Source organism: Mauremys reevesii, linkage group 7 (assembly GCF_016161935.1).
Source record: "Mauremys reevesii isolate NIE-2019 linkage group 7, ASM1616193v1, whole genome shotgun sequence".
Taxonomy (NCBI): Eukaryota; Metazoa; Chordata; order Testudines; family Geoemydidae; genus Mauremys; species Mauremys reevesii.
In genome coordinates this window covers 11,398,554-11,424,857 of record NC_052629.1, presented here as the reverse complement: position 1 = coordinate 11,424,857, position 26,304 = coordinate 11,398,554, and the positions used below count along the sequence as shown (strand labels likewise).

The 26,304-nt window shown below is 43.2% G+C and overlaps 1 protein-coding gene across 1 annotated transcript in view; it reads right to left on the bottom strand.

The window, feature by feature from the left end:
* HABP2 (hyaluronan binding protein 2) overlaps positions 1 to 7,149 on the bottom strand; it is a 54,983-nt gene extending 47,834 nt beyond the window's left edge. The window contains exon 1 of the mRNA XM_039546482.1: positions 6,991 to 7,149. The gene's annotated coding sequence lies outside the window, so the exon portion shown is untranslated. The remainder of the gene's footprint in view (positions 1 to 6,990) is intronic.
* Positions 7,150 to 26,304: the final 19,155 nt, after the last annotated feature.

Below are 26,304 nucleotides of genomic sequence, written 5' to 3'. Positions count from 1 at the left end.
TTTAAGAAAAATACCAAATGCCATGAGATTCATAAAAACAGCAGAAGAATTGGCAACTGTTAGCAACTCCTAGAAGACCATACCAAGATTAGGGGTTCCAATGTGCAAGGCATTGTAAAGACACATAAGACTCTGGCCCCAAATGCTTGGAGTCTAAGGATATGTCTATACTACCCGCCGGATCGGCAGGCAGCGATTGATCCAGCAGGGGTCAGTTTATCATGTCTAGTCTAGATGCGATAAATTGACCCCTGAGTGCTCTCCCGTTGACTCCTGTACTCCACCGCCACGAGAGTCACAGGCAGAGTCGACAGGGGAGCGGCAGCAGTCGACTCACCGCAGTGAAGACACCATGGTGAGTAGATATAAATACATCGACTTCAGCTACATTATTCACGTAGCTGAAGTTGTGTAACTTAGATCGATCCCCTTTCTCCCCCGCTCCAGTGTAGCCCAGGCCTAAGTAAAAAGACAGAAAAGAGTAGGGGAAGGGAAGTATCATTGTATAGAGAGATTAAGGGACGTGCTCAAGGTCATTCAAGGAGTCCTATTAATACATTTCATGTATGTTTGTGAAGGACTCAGATATTGTAGTGATGAGTGTCATAGAAGCCCACGATGAAATGAATAATTCCGTCTTCAGAGCAGGATGTGAATAATGGGTAGTAAATAAAACACGAGACCATGAGGAGTAAAGAAAATATTGAAAAACTGCTCATTAAATGAGCATAGTCCATCCTGTGCATTGAATGAGGCAGCCATCCTGTGGGAAAAAATAGTATGTGATCATGTAATTAAAGACTATATCATTATGCAAACACACAAGAGGGCTGAATTAAGGTTGCACACCCGACTTTAATTGTGGCATTTCTTAACTTTTGAGGGCTTGACTTTGCAAGCCGTATGTTCAAGGAATTTTTGGAGTGTGTAATATACGATTTAGATGGAGTATATTTCATATTGGTGTTATATATAATTTACACACCCACCCACCATAATAGAGGTGTTCGTATGTTGGTGGTCACACACAGAAGTTAAAGAGAACAATTCAAGATTCTTTAACTAGTTAGGAAGACAGCAAGATAAAAGGAATTAGATAATGCTCAGCTTTAGCTAATGTGTCCTTGAATAAGCTGATTTGCCCTGAATTTTAATAGACCCCTGATTCATCAAATCTCAAACAGAATTAAGGTATGGACTGGATCCTAATAACATCATGCTTTATATCCATGAAAGATAAATTAAAGGATGCAAAACTGCTATTGACAAACATTGATTATATGTACTTTGAAGTTGTGCCAGATGCATCTTGTCAGCCTCCAAAGTTTTCTTTTAAATCTCATTGCGTAAGGCTTTTACTTTTTAATTATTTTTTTCTCCACAGCCTCTTTGATCAACAAAAATGTAGATCATATTTGGGTGATGCTACTTCCTACGCATTTTATTTAGATGTGCCCTTGTGCATAGCACAAGCTACATGAAAAGGTTATATGGTACATTGTCATCTCAACGTATTATCCTGGATGCTGTTTAACACTTCAATGAGCTGCTCATGCTCTTGGGTGAAGTTCACTCCTGTGCTGAAGGCCAGCACCTAAATCTTGCACGAGTCTTCAATAACAAAACTTAATTTATAGAACTTCTGCTGACCCTTTGCCCAGGGGACAACTTTGCCCACTGTGAATACTCCACCACCCAGTTTTATACTTGTCAATGAATCCATGGCAAGGGTGCCCACCTGTCACATTTTGCTCTACTGAAAGAGAAGCTTGGTAGCATTGTCTGCTAATGGGAGAAGATGGACTATGACTTTGACAAATGAGGGAACTTTAATAACCTTAAGAGAAAGTTTAGACTGGGTAAAAATAATGAGGCCTGGGTAACCAAGCTTAGCTCTGTGTGGAAACTCATTGGGCTGAAAAATGAAAATTTCACCCCCAACCCACCAGGCATGGTCATTGCTACAAGGCATAGCAAGGAGCATCAAACATGTTGCACTGCTCTTCCCCGGTGCAAGGTTTTCAGCCAGCAGCTCAGTTTTGTGAATGGAATCACTCTTCCAACCCCTCCAATCCACCTTGCTCATCCCAGTGCATTGAACAGACATGGAGCTCTGCTGTGCTATAGACTGGAAGGTATAGTGTTCCTATACAGGGTTTCTGAAACTTGTTTTCACACACACACACACACACACACACACACACACACACACACACACACACACACACCCTATGGTGTGCAAGTCTACTATATTCAAGCCCTTCTATTAGCACATTGAAACCTGGTAAATCCTGTCCAGTAGCTCTGAGGCCTCATCTCACCTGCTACATTTACGATTGCAGCGTTACCAACATAATCATTTGCACCTGCAAACCTCAAGCATTTGTGCATGCAAATCATCAGACTACTCCCAAAAGCCGTTTACTCACACAAATGACCTTTTGGAAATGTGCAAGAAGGTGGAAAGACCAAAGTCCTAATGCATGAGGGGCTGACCTAGACCCATCCATGACACATAGGTGATCAGGACTGGGATATAAACGTGGAGGGGAAATGGCTGTGGCAGTACCTATCTTGGGGGAGGGAAGGGTTGTCCTTTCTCCTTCCCCAGTTAGGAAGGGCTCTGGCAATTGGGACCCACTGCTTTTTGTGACACTGTCTTTGCTTGGAATCCTTTGTTTATGAAACAATAGCAGAAAGCCTCGAGGAAAGGAGATAAAACTGCTGCTGGTGAAAGTGTTACTCATCTTCATTATACTTTGTCCATGGCTGGTGGTTCTGCCCACTGGCCTATGGGCTCCAGTACAGAAGAAACCATACTGCAGTAGGTGATTTATTTCTCTATTGTAGGCACGTACACAGGGCCCAGCAGTGTAATAGCTGAATGCCTCCCAGGAGTTAGAAGATTTGGGGAGGAAATGTTGTCAGTCTAAAAGAAAAATCACATGACGTTGAGGAGATGTGATGGGTATGTCAGACTGCACACAAAGCTCTGATATTGCATTTATTGATCAATCAAGTCACATGCAGCAAAGTTCACCACTGTGCAAGGCATCAGCACAAGGCTGATGTGCTACTGAAGGGTTTCAGTGGGACATAAGCCTCATGCTGGCCTTTTGCACGGGGATGAATCTCATCCATGTTTAGTTGGGGATAGTTTATCTAAAGAGCTGAGGTTTTTAGAACAATTAATATGAAGATACATTTAAAAAGAAACTAACAGCCTGCTTGTAGTTGAGGATTGTTTATTTGGAACCAGGCATGACACTCACTGATCATCAGCTTGATTACTTTGCGTGTGTGAGCAACCTGGCTTTGGGTGTGTCTTGTTAGGTCTTGGTCTCACAGATCCTTTTTGGAGTCCCACTGAAGCAAGTTGGCACAAGGGTCTGCACAAGCACATCCCAACATAGGATAAATAGCACATGCAGGGCTACATTATTTTGTTGATGCCACTGGAGTAGTGGACTCTGATCTTCGCTCTTTTAAAAACATTAATGACTTGACATTTGGGTTTTGAGTAAGTGGGAGGATTCAATAATAAAATGGAGGAAACCGCTTCCAAGTTGACCTTGAGAGGTGTCAGGCTACCCAGGACTGCATGAGAGTTGACAGAGAGCAACAGTACAGCAAAAATTCTGGTCCACACCAAGGCCAAGACTAGAGGCAGGTCCCTACAAAACCTTTCCTTCCCCGCCCCCAAAATTTTCATTTTCACTTTTGAGTTTTCAGCTGACATGTTTTCATTTTGGTTGCCAAAAACCAATTTTCGGTTTTTGGTTATAACCCCATTATTTTATTTTCATTTTTATGGGGTTGTTTGGGTCAAAATTAGCCATTTCCTAAAAAAACCTTTTCTGTGGAAAATTTTCTACCAGCCCTACTCAATACCAGTGAATCCTGAGTGACAGAGAACTCCTCCATGGTCAATGGTGATTCTTCATGCCAACGGGGAAAACAAATGAGCGTTAAAGGATATTGTGCCAAGTTTGACAAGCTTTACATATATTAGCCCCAGTCAATGTTAAACATATTGTACATGGCCCATGCACAGATCTAATTATTAGCACCAAAAAGAAAAATCACCATGATAATAAATGAGGAAATAAAATTACTAGAGTAAAAAATCTACTCCGGTAACACTTGACTTTTCAAAAACAAACAATGTCCTGATGAGCAACTTCATGCACATGGGACCAGATCCAACGCCTAATGACGCTCATGAGGTCTTTCCATGAGGCCCACAAGCCGTCCTATGGTGCACAGTGGGATTGCCAAAAAAGCATAGCAGTTACCAGGATCAGTGCCAATCTTTCCATTACTTTGGCACTTTCCACCATCACCAGCATGACTTTTCTTCAACAACATAACCACCTAAAAAGTCCTGCAGATGGGCATGATTTCTTTACCTACCTTTAAAAACCACAGACTAAAAAAGGAAAGCAGCAGCTCTATTATTACAGTCCATACAGAAGGCTCAAAACTGAGAGGGAGCATGAGGGATTGGCTTTTAATACCAAATCTTGGAGTTTTTAGTTTCTGGAAGAACTTCTTCATCTTGATGCAGAGAGCTGGCGCGAGGCCTAGACACCACTCAGTTTGAAATGTAAAATGTTGTGGTTACATTTTGTTTAATAATCCACATCGGTAGCAAATTCTCACTGATGATTTTGCTTCCTGTGTGTCAGCTCAAAAGCACAGCCAAAAATGGAATGATTGCAGGCAATAGAAATGCAAGATTTGTTAGATACACAGGGCATGTCTACACTGCAGTGGGAAGCAAACCACTAGCAGGACTCAAGTTAGAGCGCTAAAAAGAGCGGTGTGGATGTTCTGGCTCAGGCTAGCAGGGTCTGAAGTCTAGGGGGTCAGATGGGCTTGAGAGCCCAAGCTTCCACCTGAGCCAGAATGTCATGGACTAATGGACTAATCCAAGTTAGGTGGACACTGATCATCCCCCCTGACCCTTGAAATCCACGCTAAGGCCTGTTCTGCCAATGGTTGATCAATAGGGTTAGATACAGAAGAACTACCCATCTGAATAGGTCCAGATTCTCTGCTGCGACTGACCATCCTACGCAGGCCATAACGGAGAGGGTAGGCCATCAGGGAGCCACTTAGGCCTCAGGTTTCTCTGCCAGGCCTCAGGTACAGGGTGGAGCAGCTTGGTGTCTACTGTAACAAAAGCCTGATGATAATGGTCCCCAAAGGACCACCCACCATTGGGGATTGCTGGGGCACACTGAACTCTGGACACACCCCTTGTGACCCTTCTCTGCATAGCGGCTGCGAGGAGGAGTGAGCTCTGCACCTACTGGAGACTCCCTCACACCAAGAAATTCCCCAGCAGGGGACTTACAGGCAGCTATTGATCCCGATCAGTGCAGAGGGAGAACTTGCCTCTCCAGCCTCAGTGTGAACGTGAGCTGACGCTAGCGGTGAATGTAGGCCTGCTTGTTTTAGAGAACAAGTGGCTGTGCAAAAGCTTGATGGTTAGGTTAAAAAAAAAAAAGGTGCAAAATTTGCCTTTCCACCACAAGCCTGGGCAGGGAATTACAACGATGACAAAAGAGGAGGAGGAAGAGGCCAAGGCAAAAGAATAAAAATAAAAAACAATAAAAAACAATAAGCAAAGCTGCTGAATGCAGGGGAGAGAAAGAACAGAAACCAATACTGAGTCCACAAGGGAAAACCCTTAGTTACTCCTTGGCCCAGTACCTTGACTTGCATGGAGTTACCGCTGATCTATCCCGGTACAAGTGAGATCAGAACCAGGTCCTTTAAAATCCCAGCAGACAAACACTTAACGAAGACCGTATTATAGTAGTACTTAGAGTCCCCAAGTGAGATCATCGTGCTCTGCCCTGTACAAACATCTGGCGAGAGGCAGTCCCTGTGCCAAAAAGCAGGCAATCTAAATGGACAAGAAAGACAAGAAGTGGGAGGAAAAGTAGAGGCAGAAAGAGGTGATGTCGACTCAGCCAAGGTTGCAGTAGGTCAGAGGTAAAAGGGAGAACAGAACACGTGTCTCAAGCGTCAGCCCATTGCCCTACTCACTAGACTATACTGTGTCTCTTTATATTATATTCTATTAACCCTATCATGACCACTTTACTACACCAAACCCAAGAAACGCAGAGTCAGGGTGAAACTTAGAAGAAATCAGAACATGTTAAAGTGTGGGACTGCACAGTTTGGGCACGAAGCCAGCCGTGCCTCTGCCCTGTAATAGCCATAATTTTGTCTTCCTACCCCCTCTCCCCCATCATGGTGTCACCCTCAACACTAATACCCATCAGTGTGCTCTCTGTGAGCTATGTATATGTCCAGACCCAATACACTCATGTACCCTCCTGACATCCCCAACCCACCCCCTCAAACACTCATGCACTCATTTACCCCTCACCCCTCCTTTCACTCTCCTCACGGCTGTCCTCCCCACCCACCCACCGATGGTGCTGCTTTATGCCTCAGGCTGAGTAGGGAAATGGGGGAGGGGAGGGAACAGTTCTAATTCACCCCTGCAGGCTGCCCATAGTGCCCCCACTGAGGAAGCAGGAGCAGAAACAGTTTCCCACCCCCGGCTGGCTGCACAGCTAAGTTAGCTGGGCCCAACGGTGGCAGCAAACAGTGCAGTGAGGGAGGAGAAAGGATTGTGACTGGGCACAAGGGGACATCTTTGGGGAGAGAGGGCTTCAGCCTGGGGGAGAAGCAGGAGCTGAAGAGTTGGCTAGCAACTCCGGCCCCTTGTTTCTATTTCAGGAGGGGCAAATGCTAGCCACACCGCCTCTTAGATCTGCCCCCACTTTGTTTTTCCAGCCATTCTGTCTACGTGATTAGATGCTAGATTCCCCACAGACCTGGTAAATCGTTAAAGGAGGGCAAAATCTTTTCTATGGGCATATTTTCTCTCTCTCTCTCTCTCTCACACACACACACACACACACAATCATCTCCCGCAACTGCCTGGTCCTGCTCAACTTTACTCACCCAAGTAGTCCTCACTCATGGACATGATCTCATTGAAGTCTGTACAACTGCTTGTGTGAGCAAGGATGACTTGTGTCAGAAAACGTTGGCAAGCTCGCGCCCCCCGTTTTGTAACATTTCCCCTCAAAGGATCATTCAAGGAGGCATCTTAGAATCAGATCCCAGAGAGGCAGCTAAAAGAAACATCAATAAAAAGAAACTGTGAGGAAACCAAATATAGAACAGACCAATATGAATTAAACAACATCCTAGAAATCTTCACACAAGAATTGATTTGCTCATTTGTACTTCTTTCTATTCTTTAATCTTTCAGCAGGGCTTCCATCCTCCCCCTTTGCTGTTTTTAATATTCTCTGCTCATCTGTTGTCTACAATATCGCTTCTGATCTCTCCTATCCCATCAATCATCTATACAGAGACTAGTCCACACACACTCTGGTCTCCAATCCTAATGACTGTAAAGAACTAATCATCTAGACTGAGTGATGCTCCTTGTTGTAAGTGTCTCTTTGATTTATTAAAGATCTCTGTATAAATTCCTGCATGTTTTGCAAGTTATTTCCTACAACCTGTATGAAGGGACTTTGAAATCCTAAAACTATCTGAGTATGGGGGGGTTGGTTCACCTAATAAACAAAATCATGTCATGGAAAAAAGTATCCTTGACTTAAGGTAGCAGGACAGCTTAATCTCAACTTCAGCTCTGGTCCTCAGTTTGACATGTCCATCAAACGTACACAGACCTCTTTAATTTGAAAAATACTATGCATGTAACTTCAGTGTGCTGAACACACAGCTGAGAGCCACAAGCATAATGGCAATGCTAGAGACTAGGAAAATTTCCTAAACGGTCACTACCTCATCATATTCCAATTGATTCTCTCCAGATGACCAGCAGAACTTCCAGGCTGGTTGACTGATGTTTTAAAAGCTGAATAAGGTACACATTCTGTGTTGTCCAGATCTACTTATTATAACTCCCTAAATCATGGAACCCTTCCTCACCTTGATTATGCAGGTGCAGTTTGAGTGCTAGAACTGGCCTCCTAGATCTTGGAGGTGTGTGCTCCAATCAGCATCTAGCCCACCCATGTGGCTGTTTCACAAATCTACAGAATGCTCCCATTGATCTGTAACTCTATTATCCAAGCCTATGCATTACCCAGATCCCTTCCTTGTCCCCAGCATGAGATACATGGAGGACAAGGAAGGGAATTAGATAATATAGAAGTTCAGATAATAGAGCAGAGATCCTTGACCAGGACTGCGAGAAGGAAGACGAGCCAACAACCGCTGGGGAGGCCACCCCACTGCTGAGTGGTTCCCGCTCTCTTGTTTATCTAAACTCTTGATTATCTAGATAAAATGTGTTTTCCCCCAGGCTATTTGAATAATTGGGAGTATACTGTAGTTGCAACATTACATGGGTGTTGCCCAGTTAGGGTTGGGATTTTCACCAGAACCTAAGATTGTGCCACCTTTGCTCACATTGCATAGTCCCTTACTGTGAGTAGGCCCACTGAAATCACACAAAGTGGGGTTCTATTCAACACAAGCAAGCCTATCAGCTCACTGAGCGTTGGCCATCTAACTCCCTCAGGCTTATTTGTAAACCGCAGTCTAACTCCCCAGTAAGTGTTTTGGAAATGCACCCTTCTTCCCAAGGGCATTGTGATGGTACCAGTTACTTTAAGGTTACTCCTCCCAATTATGCTTTACAATAGCTCTGTTTCAAACAAGGTCTTTGCCTATCAAATGTTCACAAATTCCATTCCTCTTTCTGTTGCTGGATTTGTACAGAATATTGAATACCAGCTAAGGATAAATGCATATTCCTTAATGTTCCTCACGTTCCTTGTCACTACTAATGAACCAGCTATTGTTGCAGGCGGGTGAGTTTCATGCATTGATTGTTTTAGTGCTCCATTGTAAGCAAGAGACATTAATAATTCTATTACTACAGATACATCATGGCAACTCATAAATATAGATACAACAATTAAGATCACACATGAGTTAAAACACATTTTTAGCACAGTATGGGCAGAGTTATGCTGGCACACAAAAGAAGTGGCGCAAAAATTTTAATGTGCAATTTATTCAATGGATTTTCTCACTGTTTCTGTTTGCAAACATGTGAACCTTAATGTCTTCACGTTCTGTAGATTGTTCGTGAGCAGTTTGTTGCAAGCATACAGTATTTGAAATTTGAGCTGGGTTAATTGTGGTTGGTCATGAAATCACATGGTATTCATTTTTGTCTCCTGATTTGATGATGACTGTTACTCTGAAAAATGGGTTTCCCATCCAAACACTTACATTTTGGAGTTCAAAACTCATTCTGTGTGACTAGTTCCTAAAATTCACAAACAAATCATGATTTCCACAAAAATTCCTGCCAGTAAACTTATTCACTAAATGATTCACAGAAAGTGAATCCACAAAATGGCGTGAACTAGATCAAACATTTTTCATGACAAATTTGTCTGTTCAAAAAATTTTTCAAAATTCAATTTTTTCCCAACCAGTTCTAATGCAAACACAAACAAAGGAAATTCAAATGTATATTCAAGCAAATATTCATGGGAAAGGTCTATGAGGTGCCATATGATACCAGCTCAAACACACATATATTCATAACATCACAGCACAGTCCTGTGTAAAGGTTTCTATTGGCACCAGGTGGGATGACTGCATTATCCCAGCAAGGCAAAGCCACAAATAATTTCTGCAGGTCATTGTTATTTTTATAGTAGTGTCTGCTTTGAGCTGATGCTTCACAACAGCTCAAAAAGGATGGTAGCTGTTCTGTGAAGTTCACACTCTAAGGACAGTTAGACAAGTAGACAGAGGTTAGATGAATAGGAACAACCACTGGCAATTTCTATACAAATCGGCTTGATTCACTATATTCAGCATGGTAGAAGTGGGTTTTAATGGGTACACCTATGTTGCACACTAAGCCTGGGCTCGGACTCAGGTTTTAGCCCAAGCCTGCCTTCTGTCCACACACAAATCAGTCTGACTTGAGTCAGCAAGCTCGCAGGACAGGGGTCTGAAGACTCTGCTGGGCGTGTGTGAATCAGAGCCCTACTCCTGCTGAAACAGGGGTCTAAGCCCTGTGAGTTTGCAGTGTGGACTAAGGTGCATCCACAGACCTGAGTCAGAAGGTCTGCATTCTGCAGCATGGGCATGTTAGCACAGCTGTGAGACCCAGGTCCAGCAATTGTAAACTCAGGTTTGCAGTGCAGTGTGGATGCTCAATTACATCCTACAGACTTGGGCGAAGACTGCAGTGTAAACATACCCGAAGAGGAACTTAACCACAAACAGGGTAGGGGCCTTGGAGATGAGCTTAAAGAGGTCAGACCATATGGAGGAAGGTAAGATATTTGGGATGAATCTGTCAGCTTTTCACACAAAGTGCCAACAAAACATTTACTTTAGAACAGGGGTAGGCAATCTTTCAGCAGTGGTGTGCCGAGTCTTCATTTATTCACTCATTTAAGGTTTCGCGTGCCCGTCATACATTTTAACGTTTTTAGGTCTCTTTCTATAAGTCTATAATATATAACTAAACTATTGTTGCATGTAAAGTAAATAAGGTTTTTAAAATGTTTAAGAAGCTTCATTTAAAATTAAGTTAAAATGCAGCGTCCCCGGACCGGTGACTAGGACCCGGGCAGTGTGAGTGCTACTGAAAATTAGCTCACATGCCGCCTTCGGCACCTGTGCCGTAGGTTGCCTACCCCTGCTTTAGAACCACATCACATCATCATGTGTATGTTAAAATTGCATTTGTACTATATACTTCAGCCCCTTGCCCAAAAGAGTACCATGAGTCTAGCTATAGTGGTCTCAACAGAAAAGAAATAATGTTAGAAAGTCTCAAAATGATCTAAAAGAATTTTCCTCTACATAGCAATGCTGCACCAAAGTTTATTCATCTATGGAAATAGGGCATTCTCAAATCTCCAATAGGTAATGCTGCCTTTAATTAACCTGGGCAGCTGACCAAATATTACACCTTAACCCTGTCAACTAGAATGAATATTGCAAATGTTACACCACAGACATGTGTAATTGGGGAGGAAATGCCACATGTTTGAGGAAGGTAGGACCCATTTCTGTGGGTGGTTGGATTTCTTTGAAGATAGCATCTTTCAGGCAGTAGCTCAGTGGCTTAGAATGTTAGAAGTCGTTAGTCCAAGTGGGAATGAGTTAGTGGGCAGAGCTTCAGGTGAGGTGGCAAAAGACGCCTGATAAATACAGTTAATTGCAAGGGTATTGCCACCACACTCTCCTCATAGCCAGTTTGTTTGTGTAGCTATAAAAACACATCTGTATCATAAACCCTCAGTGGAGCAGAGAAAGGTTCTGTGTCTTTGACACAAGAGAAGAAGATCTCCATCCCAGCAGTTCTAGTGACATTACTCAGCTCTGAACAGATAACTCAATACAAAGAAAACGAAGAAAAAGCAAGGGGAAAAAAAAGTAGAAGCAGACAATTTCATAGAGCCCAAACCAGACAAGACTCTCTCTGATGACCAAGGGAAAAGCTTTGATAAACTGTAGGGCAGCTCCTCAAATCCAGGTCTCTGAAAGCAGGGGTGGAACACTGCAGGAAATAATATGAGGGTCCCTGCTGTGGGAGTCAAGGGAGAGAGGGGAAATAGTTCAGGTAATAAAAAAAAATGTTAATGTTCCAAGAGCGGAAGGCATCTGAGTGTAATTCCAGACTTTTAAGTTCAGTTTTCAAATCTTGGAGAAAGAAAGAGCCAGCCCGCTGCCTTCTCTCAATTTTGTCACATCGGGTTTAAGGTGCAGAATAAATCAAAACTTTTTTTTTTCAGAACATGGTACAAAGGAATACATTAATAATACATGAAAAACATTCATCACATTGGGGTGTATCAGTGGAAACACTGTTTTAAAGAAACTCTGAGTAACACATGAAAAAAGTTGACCCGAGGAGTCATGGGTGGGGGGAGAAAATGAACATGTCACGGGTGGGGGGAAGAAAGTGAACATTTCTGAGGCTGTGACTTTCAGATTGGGAGAAGAAGATACCCAAAACTAGGGATGTGTTTTCCACAGAACCAGTATGTATCAAATCCCTTGAGCCATCTCCCCACACTGCACTCAAGAAGAATAGAAAAAGATATGGGAGGGGGGAACTGGGATATATCTCGCTGTGTACCTGTCATGGTTTTTTCTGCCTATTGCACGTTTCTATCTCTAAGGACTTTGCTGTCTGCAAGGACAGACAATCATTTTCCTGTTCATTTCTGTGCATTGCTTCCGAGGGAACACGCATACACCTTCCTAGAGACTTTACTTTTTTCCTTCCCCCCCTTGCACACTTAATAAAAAAAAAAAGTTGTTCTGATTAAATGTATACTCTTTGCTTATGGAAAAAGCATACCGCTACTGAATATTTACTTGTAAACCTATTGGAAAAAAGAAGTTGCATAAAAATCAAAGAAATTATAAGCTTTTCAATGGCATTCATGATTTGTATTATCCTACCGTCCAGCTGAGACTCAGGCCCTGTATATCTATCTTAGGTATTTATATGGCCCCCCCATGAACATAGTACACCTCTACCCCGATATAACATGACCCGATATAACACGGGTTCGCATATAGTGCGGTACCCCGGGGCTCTGGCAGCGGGGCTCTGGTGGCGCTTTAAAGGGCCAGGGGCTCTGGCTGCTGCGGAGAGCCCCGGGCCCTTTAAATCTCCGCTGGAGCCCTGCTGCCGCTACCCCGGGGCTCCGGCAGTGGGGCTCTGGTGGCGCTTTAAAAGGCTCGGAGCTCTGGCCGCTGTGGGGAGCCCCTGGCCCTTTAAATCACCCCTGAAGCCCTGCCGCTGCTTCCCTGATATAACAGGGTTTCACCTATAACGCAGTAAGTATTTTTGGCTCTCAAGGACTGCATCATATCGGGCTGGAGGTGTATCTGAGAGCATCACTATACTCCTGTGAGGTAGGGTAGTGCTAGTTTCTCCATTCAGCAGATAAGGAAATGAAGCACTAAGAGACTAAGTGACTTGCCCAAGGTCACAGAGAAAGTTTGTGGCAGAGCAAGGAACCAAACTTGGCCTAGACTAATGCCCTAAGCACTAAACCATCCTTCCTTCACCAGGCATAGGCACGTAGGAAGACAATTCCTACCCTGAAGAGCTTACAGTCTAAACAGACAAGATAAACAAAAGGTAGGAGGGAAAGGGCTGCACCATATAAGGGTACGTCTACACTCAAAACACTACTGCAGTGCTATTAAATGTAGATACTCACCACAGCACGAGAAGCACCTCTCCCATCGCTGTAGTTAATCTACCTCCTCCAGAGCCAGTAGCTAGATCAACAGAAGAATTCTTCCATTGACCTCGTGCTGACTACACCAGTGGTTAGGTCATGAGAGCGACATCACTCAGGGGGGTGGATTTTTTTACACCCCTGAGAGATGTCACTATGCTGAGGTACGTTTTCAGTGTAGACCAGCCCTAAGTGAGCAAACAGAATGAAGCTGAGCCAGAGTAATGTTAGTCTTGCCAGGGCAGTTGCCATTCCTGGGCGCTAGCTCCTCACCCAGGAGCTCTTGTGCTCCCTTCACAGGCCCATGAGCCTAGATGCACCCAGGGGGATGCCCTGCTTAGTTGTGTGTCTGGGGAAATGAGACATCTTAGCTGGGCCTCACCCCATCCCCATCCCTAGCCCCTAGCAGTTGCTCTCACTGCTCCTTAAAAACCTTCATTCTTTGGTTAAACTATCTCCACTTGCTGGAGAGAAAGAGAGAGGGAGCATGGACTTCACCTGTCCGTGTGGAACACCTCACGCTGCTTTCCTTACATTCTCCTCTCCCCACCTGCCGGCAGGGTAACAGTAACCACGTCTGGCTGGCCCAGAGACGCAGCGGAGAAAGAAAGCCCGTAGTGCTCCCGGTTGGGCTTTGCAAACCCACCAAGTGGAGGGAGGACCCCGGGTGCTCCTGCCGCTTGTAGTGTTAAAGAGAGAGGAGCATCTTCAGCTGAGCACAAAGAAGAATTAGGGGGTGGAGAGGATTCAGGGAGCCCTTGCAGGCTCTTTTCTTCACTTACGTGCAGGCAAGATTTTGGGGTGGGAAATAGAGCAAGAATATGGCCGCTGGGCCTGTAGCAAATAGGATCCAGTGGGTGGCGCTAACCTTTTGGCAGGAGCAGCCACTGAGGCTGTTGTCGTTCTGAGCATGCAGTAGCAGCTCAGAAACAGTTCAGCATCCTAAGGGAGAAGATTCCATTTCCCTGAACCCTCTGTTTTGGGCTGGGTGTAATTCACCCCTGTGCAGAGAACTAGGGCAAGTCCAATGTCCCTCTGAAACCCACTGTGTGTAGGCTTCCTAATTTGTGCCCTTGAGAATGTCTTGAACACTTTTTTTTAATCCACTCTTCCAACAGCCACAAAGAGTGGAAAGATTGTTATTTTGCTGAAACCTTGCACGGCAAGTTTCAGATCAGAAACCCCTGAGAATGCAGAGGATATTAATGAAAATGCTGAGAGTCACCATAATAATTCAAACTACCCAGGCCAATGTCAGCAGGCTCAGCAGGGCCTGTCATTATAAAGCTCCCTTTTAAAATGGGTGTCCCTCCTATTAGTTAAATTATCTAGGCTGCAGCGAAGAATATTCCAAGGTGACAGAAACTGGAACAGTACAAACTGCTAAAAATGAAAATCAGATAATTGCACATAAATTACTTCTGGGGTCTTTCAAGATCTTTTAGTCATGCTGACTGAAAGGCAAGTCATTTGGAATGCAATAATTAAAATAAAAGCTACAATATACAGGGACTGTAGTTGGAATGAAGATATTAAGAGATATAGTGTACCTGCATAAATTATGATCACCAGCGCCCTGGTTTTCAGTAGTATCCATCCTAAAACTCACTGTCATCCTCCTTAGAAAGCAAATATGAGTCTCAACAGAGAGGCCAACATTGAATGAGTATTTGAAAATGAACTATTCTTTTGCAGTTAGGTTGATGTGATCTGTCCTGGTCTGGGATGAAATGTACTTAAAGGGCACAGGAAGCGTGCACTGCCAAAGACCATAGTGCACTTGTGAATAAGCAGAAGACTTCTGGTTAAATCCTCAGCTGATGTGAATCAGCACAGCTCCACTAAAGACAATAGGGAGGGGGCCCAGCCGCAAGTCAATAGTGATGGGCTTCTCAAAACCTTGTGTGCAATGCTGTGCATATTCTATGTGCATAAGGTTACCTAGCTCTGATATAGAGCTTTTCATCAGTAGATCTCAAAGCACTTTATAGAAGAAGTCAATATAATCATCCCCATTTTACAGGTGGGGAAACTGAAGCACAGAGGGTTGAAGTGACTTGCCTGTTATCCAAGAGTGGGACCAAGAATAGAACCCAGCTCTCTTCAACGCTCAAGCCAGAGCTTTGTCTACTAAACCACACCACCTCAGACAGACCCTGTGGTCTTTACAACCTAGCATGACCAAACACATCTCACCATCTTGGATTCATTTCCTTTGAAGTGGTGTGTATCCATCTTTCTCATTGATTTAAAGGATCAGATTACAGCTGTAACCAATAATCCACTAACCCACAAGCCTCTAGCTAAGAATTTACTCTTGTGGGATGGGAACAACCCGTGGTTGCAGAGAGAAACACTTCACAATTTGAGGTATATTCCAGTGATGAGCCTGTGGGTAATAGTAACTGAACTTAGTATTAATTAAAACCTTCTACCCATTAGCTGTTTCAGTGGTGAGGGGGTTTTGGGGAAGGATGTGGGTTTATATTCATAAAACTTGCTTAAAGTCAGACAGGCAATCTGGAGATTTCTTCAATTAAGACATGACGTCATCAGTGCTGCTAGAGTGTCTCTCTCTCCTCAGACTATCATATATGGCAGCCAGCCATTCACAGAAGAGGACACTCCATAGATTCAGAACATGAGCTAAAAGCCCTCCTGACATCCCTTAAAGTAGGCCAAAATAAATAAAAATAAAGTTAGTGAACCAGCTTCGGCATTTACTGGACCACGTAGAGAGGTTTTAATGAGACATGTTTTTTGTTATACTGTATTTTGTTAGCTCCTCAGAGGGTTGCAAGCATGGGCTACTCTATAAATAACGTTATTATTCCCCACTGATTAGTATGGTTGCTTTCTGATGACTCACTTAATAGCTCAAATGGGATGATTAAGAATTTTCTGATGGCTTCAAGTTTTGCAATTAAACAGGGGGCAGTTCTCTGTAGCAGAGGAGAGCCGCAAGGAGGAGGGAACACTATAAGCTAATTGTTTTTTAAAGAATATTTTTATCTTGTACTTGTCACCAAGTCTTCAGTACATACATTATAGCCCCAGAGGGGTGAATCTTCAGCTGATCAAAAGCAGTGGAGGTCTGGAATTTTTTGACATAAATTTAGTTGTTGTTGTTGGAAAAGGCTAATTCATTGAAACCAAAACTTTTGTGGGAAAGGATCAGTTTCAATGAACTTCCAGTTTTGAAAATAAAATAAATAAATAAAAGTGTGGAAATTGTCAAAATGACCCATTTCAACACTTTCAAAGCACAGAGTTCAATTTTTCTTTACAGGAGGTCAGACCAGATAATCACAATAGATTCCAAGGCCAGAAAGGACCATGAACAACTTTTCCTTTTGAAATTTAAGTGATAGTTAAAAAAGTCAAATTGATATGAAATATTTCAGAATTAATAAAAACAAAATGTTTCAATTGACCCAATCCAAATATTTTTTTGGAGGAGGTTGGTTAGTGAAAAATTTTCAGATTTCAACTTTTTGTCCTGATTTGAGACAGGACTATTTTTCAAAAACTCAAAAATTCTCATGGGATGGGAAAACTGTTTCCCACCCAGCTCTGGTGCAAAGTGATCCATGGTTGCACAGGGAAATATTTAAAAGAACCCTCAGCTCCAGACTCTGAGCAAATTAAAAATCTCTGTTTCTATATGGGTGTATTTACTTCTATGGCTACAGTAGCTATAATACAATTACTGGCAGTTTCCATGAGGAGGCAAAGGCCTGCTGAGTCATGGGGGCTGAAATACCATCATTCCCTTCAAGATGGGCCTTTCAGACGTGAGGCACATTTATGAGGCAAGATGCGGTGAAGCTACCCTGACTGAAGCTATTTCTGTTTGGTAGGTCAGTGGAGCATTTCAATCACCAAGGCTGTTAATCTAGCACCTTTCACCAAAACTCAATCAACTACAACAAATGCTCAGTTGAATCAGGGCTTGTGCAGTTTAGTACAGAAAGAAAGTTCATTCAACCTCCATCCGGCTCAGCAATAAAGAGAGATGAAAAAGTGAAAGCACCATGAGGTTATTGGTGGTATGGAAAAGGTGGTTTTCTTGGGCCTTGTTGGTTTCCAGCTGAATTAGCCAACTAGGTAGTGACTTTTAGGAAAATTACTCTGCTGCAGGAATTACTCAAACTTCATTGCATCATGACCCCCTTCTGACAAGAAAAATTACTACATGATCCCAGGAGTGGGGGACTGAAGCCTGAGCCTTCCTGAACCTCACCCGCCCGCACGGAGGCCAAAGCCAAAGCAGAAGCCTAATGGCTTCGGCCCCAGACGGGGGGCTTGTAACCTGGGCCCCACAACTCAGGGCTGAAGGCCTCAGGCTTCGGCTTCAGCCCTGAGCACTGGGGCTCGGATTTCAGCCCCAGGCCCCAGCAAGAGTAATGCCAGCCCTGGCAAACCCATTAAAATGGGGTCCTGACCCACAGTTTGAGAACTGCTACTCTCCTGGGTAACACCAGTTGTCCTTTTAATCCTGTATCCCATTTCAGATAGTGGCCAGTATGACGTACTTTAGAAACCCAGAAGCAGGAGATTATGGAGCAGGGAAAGTTTCTTCCCAACTCCTAATAGTTACACATTCTCTTATGCCTGAGAGTTTAAATTTCTTTCAAAACTCTTTTAAAAATCCTATTACAAACCTGGATAGGCTTGCTACTCTATGGGTTTATGAGCTGGAGGAGATTTTGTATGGAATAGAGGACAATGCAATGGAACATGTTTTGTAGATTGACCTTGTATAATCTATAGTATATTTCTCGATTGCCATGGGTTCACCTTCAGCTTGAAATCTATAGAAGGAACTGGGTTTTGAACAAAAAAAATGGCTAATAAAATAATTGTCATCAGCTCCTTGAAATGTGAACAAAGTAGATGGGATGGAAATTCTTTATCAAATCCCTGGAAGAAAGAATCAAGAATAAAAAAGGTTACCTTCTTATTTATGAATACATCTGAGAGTTGCATTCAGACAAGCGAGGCACAATGCAGGAGTAACCTTGGCCTTCATAATGACATGAAGGAGGGCATTCAAAAGTATGTATATAAATGTTTGGGGCCTGATCCTCTGCTGCTGTAAGTCAGCCTAGCTTCACCGAAGACAAAAGGAACTGCTATGGTTTATGGCAGTTAAGGATGTATTAATCAATCAGTATAAATCTACATTTAATAAGAAATGGAATTAATATAAAAGCACAATAACTACCTTTTCAAGCCCTTATATTACTCCTTGCATAAGTCTTCATTTGAGAAATTAGTCCAGGTTAAACCACGGTAGTGCTGACCTGCAAATGGGAAGCAGTGGTGCCAATTGCAGTGATTTGGAATGTCAGGGCAGATGTGTGAATGACCAGCCTTAGATATTTGAATGTTGCCTGTCTGCTGGAGAGAGTAATCATGAAGGTCCTGATTTGTCAAAAAGAATGTATAAAGAGGAAGGATGGTCTTGTGGCCAAGGCACTGGACAGGGACTCAGGAGATCTTTGTTTAATCCTTGGCACGTCTACAGACACTGTGTGTCATCTTGGCCAAGTGACTTAATTTCTCCTTGCCTCAGTTTCCCATATGCAAAACATGGATAACAATACTTTCTTTCTCCCATCCTCTGTCTGTTTAGACAGTAAGCTCTTCGGGTCAGGGGTTACTAAACATATAACATATTCGTCGGATGCATCCGATGAAGTGGGTATTCACCCACGAAAACTCATGCTCCAATACATCTGTTAGTCTATAAGGTGCCACAGGACTCTTTGCTGCTTTTACAGATCCAGACTAACACGGCTACCCCTCTGATACTTGATACTACTGTAATATTATATATCTGGCTTCCGCACTCTGGAAATACATGCATAATAGCATTGGCAGCATTGTATGGCATCGAAGCTGAACAGTTTTTCTATCAATCTGGGCCTAATATCAATTTAATTAATTTAAAACCATTTTAAATGGGGAAAGAAGACACCCCATGGGCCAAATCCCAACTTCAGCTCTGCGCATGTCACTTCCCCAGGAGTCAATAAAACCAATGACACAATTTGGCCCAACACACTAAACTAAGGTATAAGTGGCAGGCAGAACAATGTCCTCTGGGGGTGAGATGCAAAGAAGGGATCTTTAAGTAATATAGTGTAAGAAAAGGAGCCTAACCCTCTTACCCTCAAATCCTGAGCCCAGCTGTATAATTCTCCATTTGTTGCACAGTTTTGGGGGTTGTGCTACCAAATTTGCCTCTAGTGTGCATAATACACAGAGCCTCAAGTGTGGTTTTTTGTCAGTCTGTAACTTCCCACCCGGTCCTTTATTAGTGCTTGGAGACAGACACTGTGCATCTTCATCTAGAAACCGTGGCCTCTGCTCAATTGAATTACTTCCCCCTGTGGCTTCAAGCTAAGGGTGGCTTGTTTTAAACATAATTACTTTCCCCTGCAGCTTGCATGGTAAATGCACATAGGAAAGGGATGTCTGTTAAATGGAAGCTGGCTATTAATGGAGGGCAGCTTCTAAGCAAAGATGTAAATAGTAAACATCATTGTAAAATTCCTCACTGCTGCACATTTCAGCTCAGAAGTTTGCACCCCAGACACACATCCCTTGAAAAGAATGATTTTTATAACGGAAACACCAATGCAACCTGTAAACTGCAGGCACAGGTGGAGCTACATACATATAGATCCAGAGCCTCGGCCAATGTAAATCAATGTAGCTCCACCTATGTCAATGGAGTTATGCTGAGGATCTGGCCCACACATTTGTAATGAAAAGATACATGAGATCATATGGCTTCGGAGGTGGGTATGGGGCCCCCCATTGACTTCGGTGGGAGTTTCCTGCAAATATCTGAAGCCAAAGTGTAGCCCATAGAAGGCACCGTGGGCCCAATTCTCAGGGAGACCACTTACATGTATGCAATTTGTAGGTGCACACGACTGTGGTCACTGTTAGTATGATAGAATTCCATATGTGTAAACTCCATCACCCAGGATAAATATATATGCGATAAATTAGATCATATGAGCACAAGGTGACGGTGCACAAAGGGTGAGGGTAGGGTGGGTGTGGAAGCAAAATCATGTGTGTGCATAAGACAATATTAGTGATGAAGCCCACCAGCTAGCAGAAGGCTACAAAGCAACATTTCATGACAAAGTATCAGACATGCTCGCACTTCTCAACTGTCGCTCATTTAAAATGCAGCTGCAATATTACTTATTACTGTAAAACATTTATATGTGAAATGCTGAACCAAGGAGAGGTTAAAGAAAGTGAAATGAACCCACTATCATTTCAAGCTCCCTGCACTAAAAGATGGCTAGTGTCCCTTATCTGGCCTCTTTGCTCCAGATGCAGACTGAAAGGACACGCTTTCTTGGCTTAGTTGGCTAATTTTAATATGACGGAGTTGTGTCCATTAGCACAATGCCATATATATGTGTCTGAGCAGAACACTTTCTGCCGCCATTCCATTATAGTGTTTGCCTATTCTAGGGACTGGATCCTTGAATCAGAAAAACTTTGAATTTTGAGGAGTTCAGATTTGAAACTTTGGATCTGAGCCCATTGTTATGGTTTTGGTTCTGGGTCAGATCCAGCCTCAGAAGGTGCTTATTTTCTGGTGCAGGTGTTGAGACTGTTAACATTTCTCGAAAACAGCCATTCTTGCAAGTTTTGATCAGAAACGGCAGAAACCTAATAAGAGATTTCTGTGGGTTGGAGCAGAAATCTTCTGGGAATATATAGAGTTCAGTGCTATTGAATGTGGACTCAAATCCTAGCACAGAGTTGATCTGGAACCTAAATCATGAACCAGCCCAGATCTGAACACTGCCTCCTTGAGAAGCTTCTCTTTTGAGGAATGCATCTACTCAGGAAGCAGTTTGGAAATGGCTTCTCTCCTTTCCACACATAATGAAACTATGTCTCCTCTTTCTAAGCTAAGCATGCAGTTAACTGAAGCTCCACAACCTAAGAAGGTGCTACAATACTGGGACCATAGAATCATAGAATCAAAGAATTCAAAATCAGAAGGGACCATTATGATCATCTAGTCTGACCTCCTGCAAGATGCAGGCCACATAAGCCGATCCACCCACTCCTTAGCAAGCGACCCCTGCCCCATGCTTCGGAGGAAGGCGAAAAACCTCCAGGGCCATTGCCAATCTTCCCTGGAGGAAAATTCCTTCCCGACCCCAAATATGGCGGTCAGCTGAACCCCGAGCATGCGGGCAAGACTCTCCAGCTAAACCCTCTGCAAAAGGTTATATCATACCATTGACCCGTTGTACTATTTACCAGTGTTGCACTTAAATGACCTATTGACAAAGCCCGTTATCCTATCATACCATCTCCTCCATAAACTTATCTAGCTTAATCTTAAAGTCATGGAGGTCCTTCGCCCCCACTGTTTCCTCGAAGGCTGTTCCAGTATTGCACTCCCCTGATGGTTAGAAACCTTCGTCTAATTTCAAGCCTGAATTTCCTGACTGACAATTTATATCCGTTTGTCCTCGTGTCCACATTAGCACTGAGCTGAAATAATTCCTCTCCTTCCCTGGTATTTATCCCTCTGATATATTTAAAGAGTGTAATCATATCTCCTCTTATCCTTCTTTTGGTTAAGGAAAACAAACCGAGCTCCTCAAGTCTCCTTTCATACGAAAGTCCTTCCATTCCACGGATCATTCTAGTGGCCCTTCTTTGTACCTGTTCTAGTTTGAATTCATCCTTTTAAACATGGGAGACCAAAACTGCACACAATACTCCAAATGAGGTCTTTATATAGGGACTAGCACCTCCTTATCCCTACTAGACTAATGCAACCCAAGACCGCATTAGCTTTTAATGCCTACTCATATTCATCCTACGATCAACCAGGACTCCTAGGTCCTTCTCCTCCTCCGTTACTTCCAACTGGTGCGTCCCCAGCTTATAACTAAAGTTCTTGTTAGTCATCCCCAAATGCATAACCTTACACTTCTCACTATTGAATTTCATCCTGTTACTAATACTCCAGTTTACAAGGTCATCTAAATCTCCCTGGAGAATATCCCGATAATACCATAGTCACTACATATCAGCTTGACAATATCGATCTTCTCCATCTGCATAATTTCCACCTAACTGGTCACCACTGCAGTTGGGTGGGAACTGGATTTTCCATTTTGTAGAAAATTCCATTATTTTGGTTTTTTTTCTGTTCCAAAATGGAGCAAGCAAAACAAAATTACAAAAATGCCCAATGAAATGAAATTCTGAAAAAAAAATCATTTTGGGCCAATTAAAACATTTCATTTTGATAAAATCAAAATATTTTGACCTTTGAAAACTTAAATAAGTATATAAAAAGGAATTTTGTTTCAAACTGTCATTTTGAAACAAAAAAAATCAAAGCATTCCATTTGGAAAATGTCAAAATGGGATGTTTCAACATTATCCAAACACTTTGTTTCTTTTTTCTAAATGAAATGTTGTCATAAGTGACAGTTTCTAAACAGGTCAATTTTGATGAAAACGACATTTTTCCTCAAAAAATCATTTCAGTGAAGACCAGCTCTAGTCCCCACTGATCCCAGCACTTGTAGCAACTGGGATACATTTCTGATGAGGAAATGCTGGAGATAGAGAACTAGGTGGCCTGCTGCACCGGCTGGCAGAAGGGGAAAAGAGAAAGGGAGAAGTGATGTATACTGGTGATCTGTCAAATACCATTTTTTTCTATGACGCTAGTGCTCCATGGACATGCAGCAGAAAGGGGGTAGTGTTCTGATGATTGGTGAATTACTCAATTTGTTTCTTCCATGGTAATGAAATCTAGGGGTCTGCTCATACATGAGCTGGCTAATACGCAAGTATATATATGGTGTTTTAAGTTCCATATGTCTCCCCAGCTTAGACTGCCATTCAGCTTGACTCTTCTAACACACTTTTGAAAAGCAATCACACTCCCTTTAACTTTTGAAAGCGGTGTCACTTGCAGCAGAGATTGCCGCTCATGAGAGATGAGGGAAAAACACCAGGAGACGACATGCTCTTTGCTGTCTTCATGTTGTTCCATCCTGCGTTGTGTGAGAAGAGGATAGCAATGCCCTCCGATAGACTGGCTGCAATGGATGGGTCAGAGTCTGTGTTAGCACACAGCTAACCATTAACCTGGCCTTAGTTACTGACTTCCAAATCATTTTTTGAGCACTCACCTTTCATTCTGTAAATAACAGTTAGCTTTGATGAAATGGCAGTTAGCAACAAGACCACACAGACACGAGGCTCTGAGGGCTTATTGCAATGTGAGCTATACAAGAGGGAATTCACACTTAGCACGGATCCCATTGGCCTGAGCAGATGAAGTGGAAGTTCTCTTTTGCCTAATAGAGCTGTCTTGAACAAAATGGGTCACAGTCTGACTGTTGGTGGCAGTGCTGTGTCGGTGTATCAACATTATCAGAATCAACTGCAACAGCCTTCTGTTTCTACGGCACCCACCACCACCATGGGAACTGGCATGCATCTTAGGGTTCGATTCTTCGGGGGTCACTGGATGTCCACAGCTCATCTTAACATAATTAATAGTGCTCAGTAATGTGCTTGCTCAGAATCTCCTTTAGCAAGTCTATTCATTAGCTGAGTGAACCTACTGTTTGCCCACGTTCCCCCAATGTGTCAACCAAAAATACTGGAGATACCTGAAACACTGAGGTCTGAAGAGAAGTGACTCTGCAAAGAAAACTTTTTCTTTCTATGGGTTCATACAATATAGGATTGAGATCTGCATGTGTGCAGAATTTAGGGTGACCAGATGTCCCGGTTTTATAGGGACAGTCCCAATATTTGGGGCTTTGTCTTATATAGGTGCCTATTTTCCCCCACCCCCATCCCAATTTTTCACCCTTGATATCTGGTCACCCTAGCAGAATTACAATTAAATGGCTATAATAGTGTTTAGACAGAAATCATTGCCGGTCATGTGGCCCTTGTCTGTGCCAGCCTTCTCAAAGACAAAATGTCTTGTTAAAACTGACTGCGAAGTTTAGTGCTTGTGAAAATGAAGGGACTTCCAGGACTGGCATCTCAGTCCTGCATTGTCCCTGTATTTTAGTTCTGGGCCCTGTCACCCAGCTCCATCAGTGCACCTCGGCCCAGTCATTTAACACTCCTGTTATGCAGCTCTGATACCACCCATTGTTAGGGTACGTCTTCACTACCTGCCATATCGGCGGGTAGCAATCGATTTCTCGGAGTTCAATATATTGCGTCTCATCTAGACGCGATATATCGAACTCCGAACGTGCTCCCGTCGACTCCGGAACTCCACCACCGCGAACGGCGGTGACGGAGTCGACGGGGGAGCCGCGGACGTCGATCCCGCGCCATGAGGACGGGTAAGTAATTCAAACTAAGGTACTTCGACTTCAGCTACGCTATTCGCGTACCTTAGTTGCGTACCTTAGATCGAACCTTAGATCGAACCCCCCCCCCCAGTGTAGACCAGGCCTAAGGCTCTGTCAGGTCGCTGCCTTGGTCCTGTATGGCAGCACCTCCTGAGATTTCACTCCCTAGGACAGAGACTTCAAATCATGCAGAGTTTTGTGATATAGGCAAGTAGGAAATCAGACGAAACCACTAACATATTTTCACCTCTAACTTGAAAACAAGATTTGAAGCCCTGCCTCCTGAGGTGAAAATGTTTAACTCCGCTAATTCCCTCAAAGTGAAACAGTGAAGGCTGTAGACTATGATCCCTTCATAAATGGGCGTTAAATGAAAACATCCACCTTCATTTAAATAACGATTTTCTATGTAAATCCTGGGTTTGGACACATGTACATATGTACAAAGAGCTGTGAGGTAACTCATGCTTTCCTACAAGAGAGGTCCTGGAGGGCCAAAGTGATGTGGAAAACGCAACAAGAGTGAAGGTATCCCACTGAATCATCCCATCAGGACTAGGGTTTGCCTCACTGCTGAGTGGGAAGAGCTCCTGGCTCTCTGTTATTATTTATTTTTTCTATTGCGGTTGTACCTAAGGCCCCCACACAAGGATTGACTCTGACTGTACTCGGTACTGTACAGACAAAGATCCCTGCCCTGTTGCTATGGATGCCCTAAAATCTCTGGATGGCCAAGCGAGAACAAGGGCAGTTGTGCAGTGTACCAGTAGCTCTGCAGGATTCTCTGCCTCCCCATTCCTCATGGTAGTATGACTTTCTCAGAAGTTTCCCTGGCCATGTCTGTCTTGCAAGAGGAATGGCAACATAGCCCTGGAATCCATGAGAGATAAGGCCAGCAAGATCAACGCAAGCTTACAGGGAAAATCTCCGCCAGTCTGGAAGGCAACGATGCCACAGAAAGCAGGCCTTCCCATCTCTGCCTCTCAAAACCATACAGCCCCAGTATGATGCTCAGAGGAAGGTGCTGTCACAAAAAATAGGCAGGATGATGCTGTATTTGCTCAATTAATTTTGCTCCTTTTGTCCCTTCTGTGACACAAAATGGAGGAGGGGACTATGTGATTGTTTGCTCAACAAAATGGCTACACCAAATGTATTGGGCCAAATGCCTCCCAGTTGCAACTCTACTGTGTTCAGTAGAATTAAAAGTGGGATGAGTTTAACCTGTAATATAGATCTGTGCCATTTATATAACCTCTTCCGCCTTAAAATTCTGAAGCTGTACCACACACCTACAGAAACTATAGAAGACACTCAGCATAGACAGGACTTATTCCTCACACTAAGTTCTGGCATTGCAAAGAATATTGAATTAAATTCTGGAATTGCAAAGAATACCTAACTCAACCCAAAAGATCTAAGTTTGATACCAGATCTAGATTGTTTTAGCCTTCACATATTATACCCTATATTCCATGGTGGTGAGCAACTATAGAAATCTCTGAGGGAGAGGTATAGATATAATTATAGTGCTGGTTCTGACTTCTACCCTAATCTAAAACCAAAGTAAAGCCAAAAGGCTATAAGTGTTT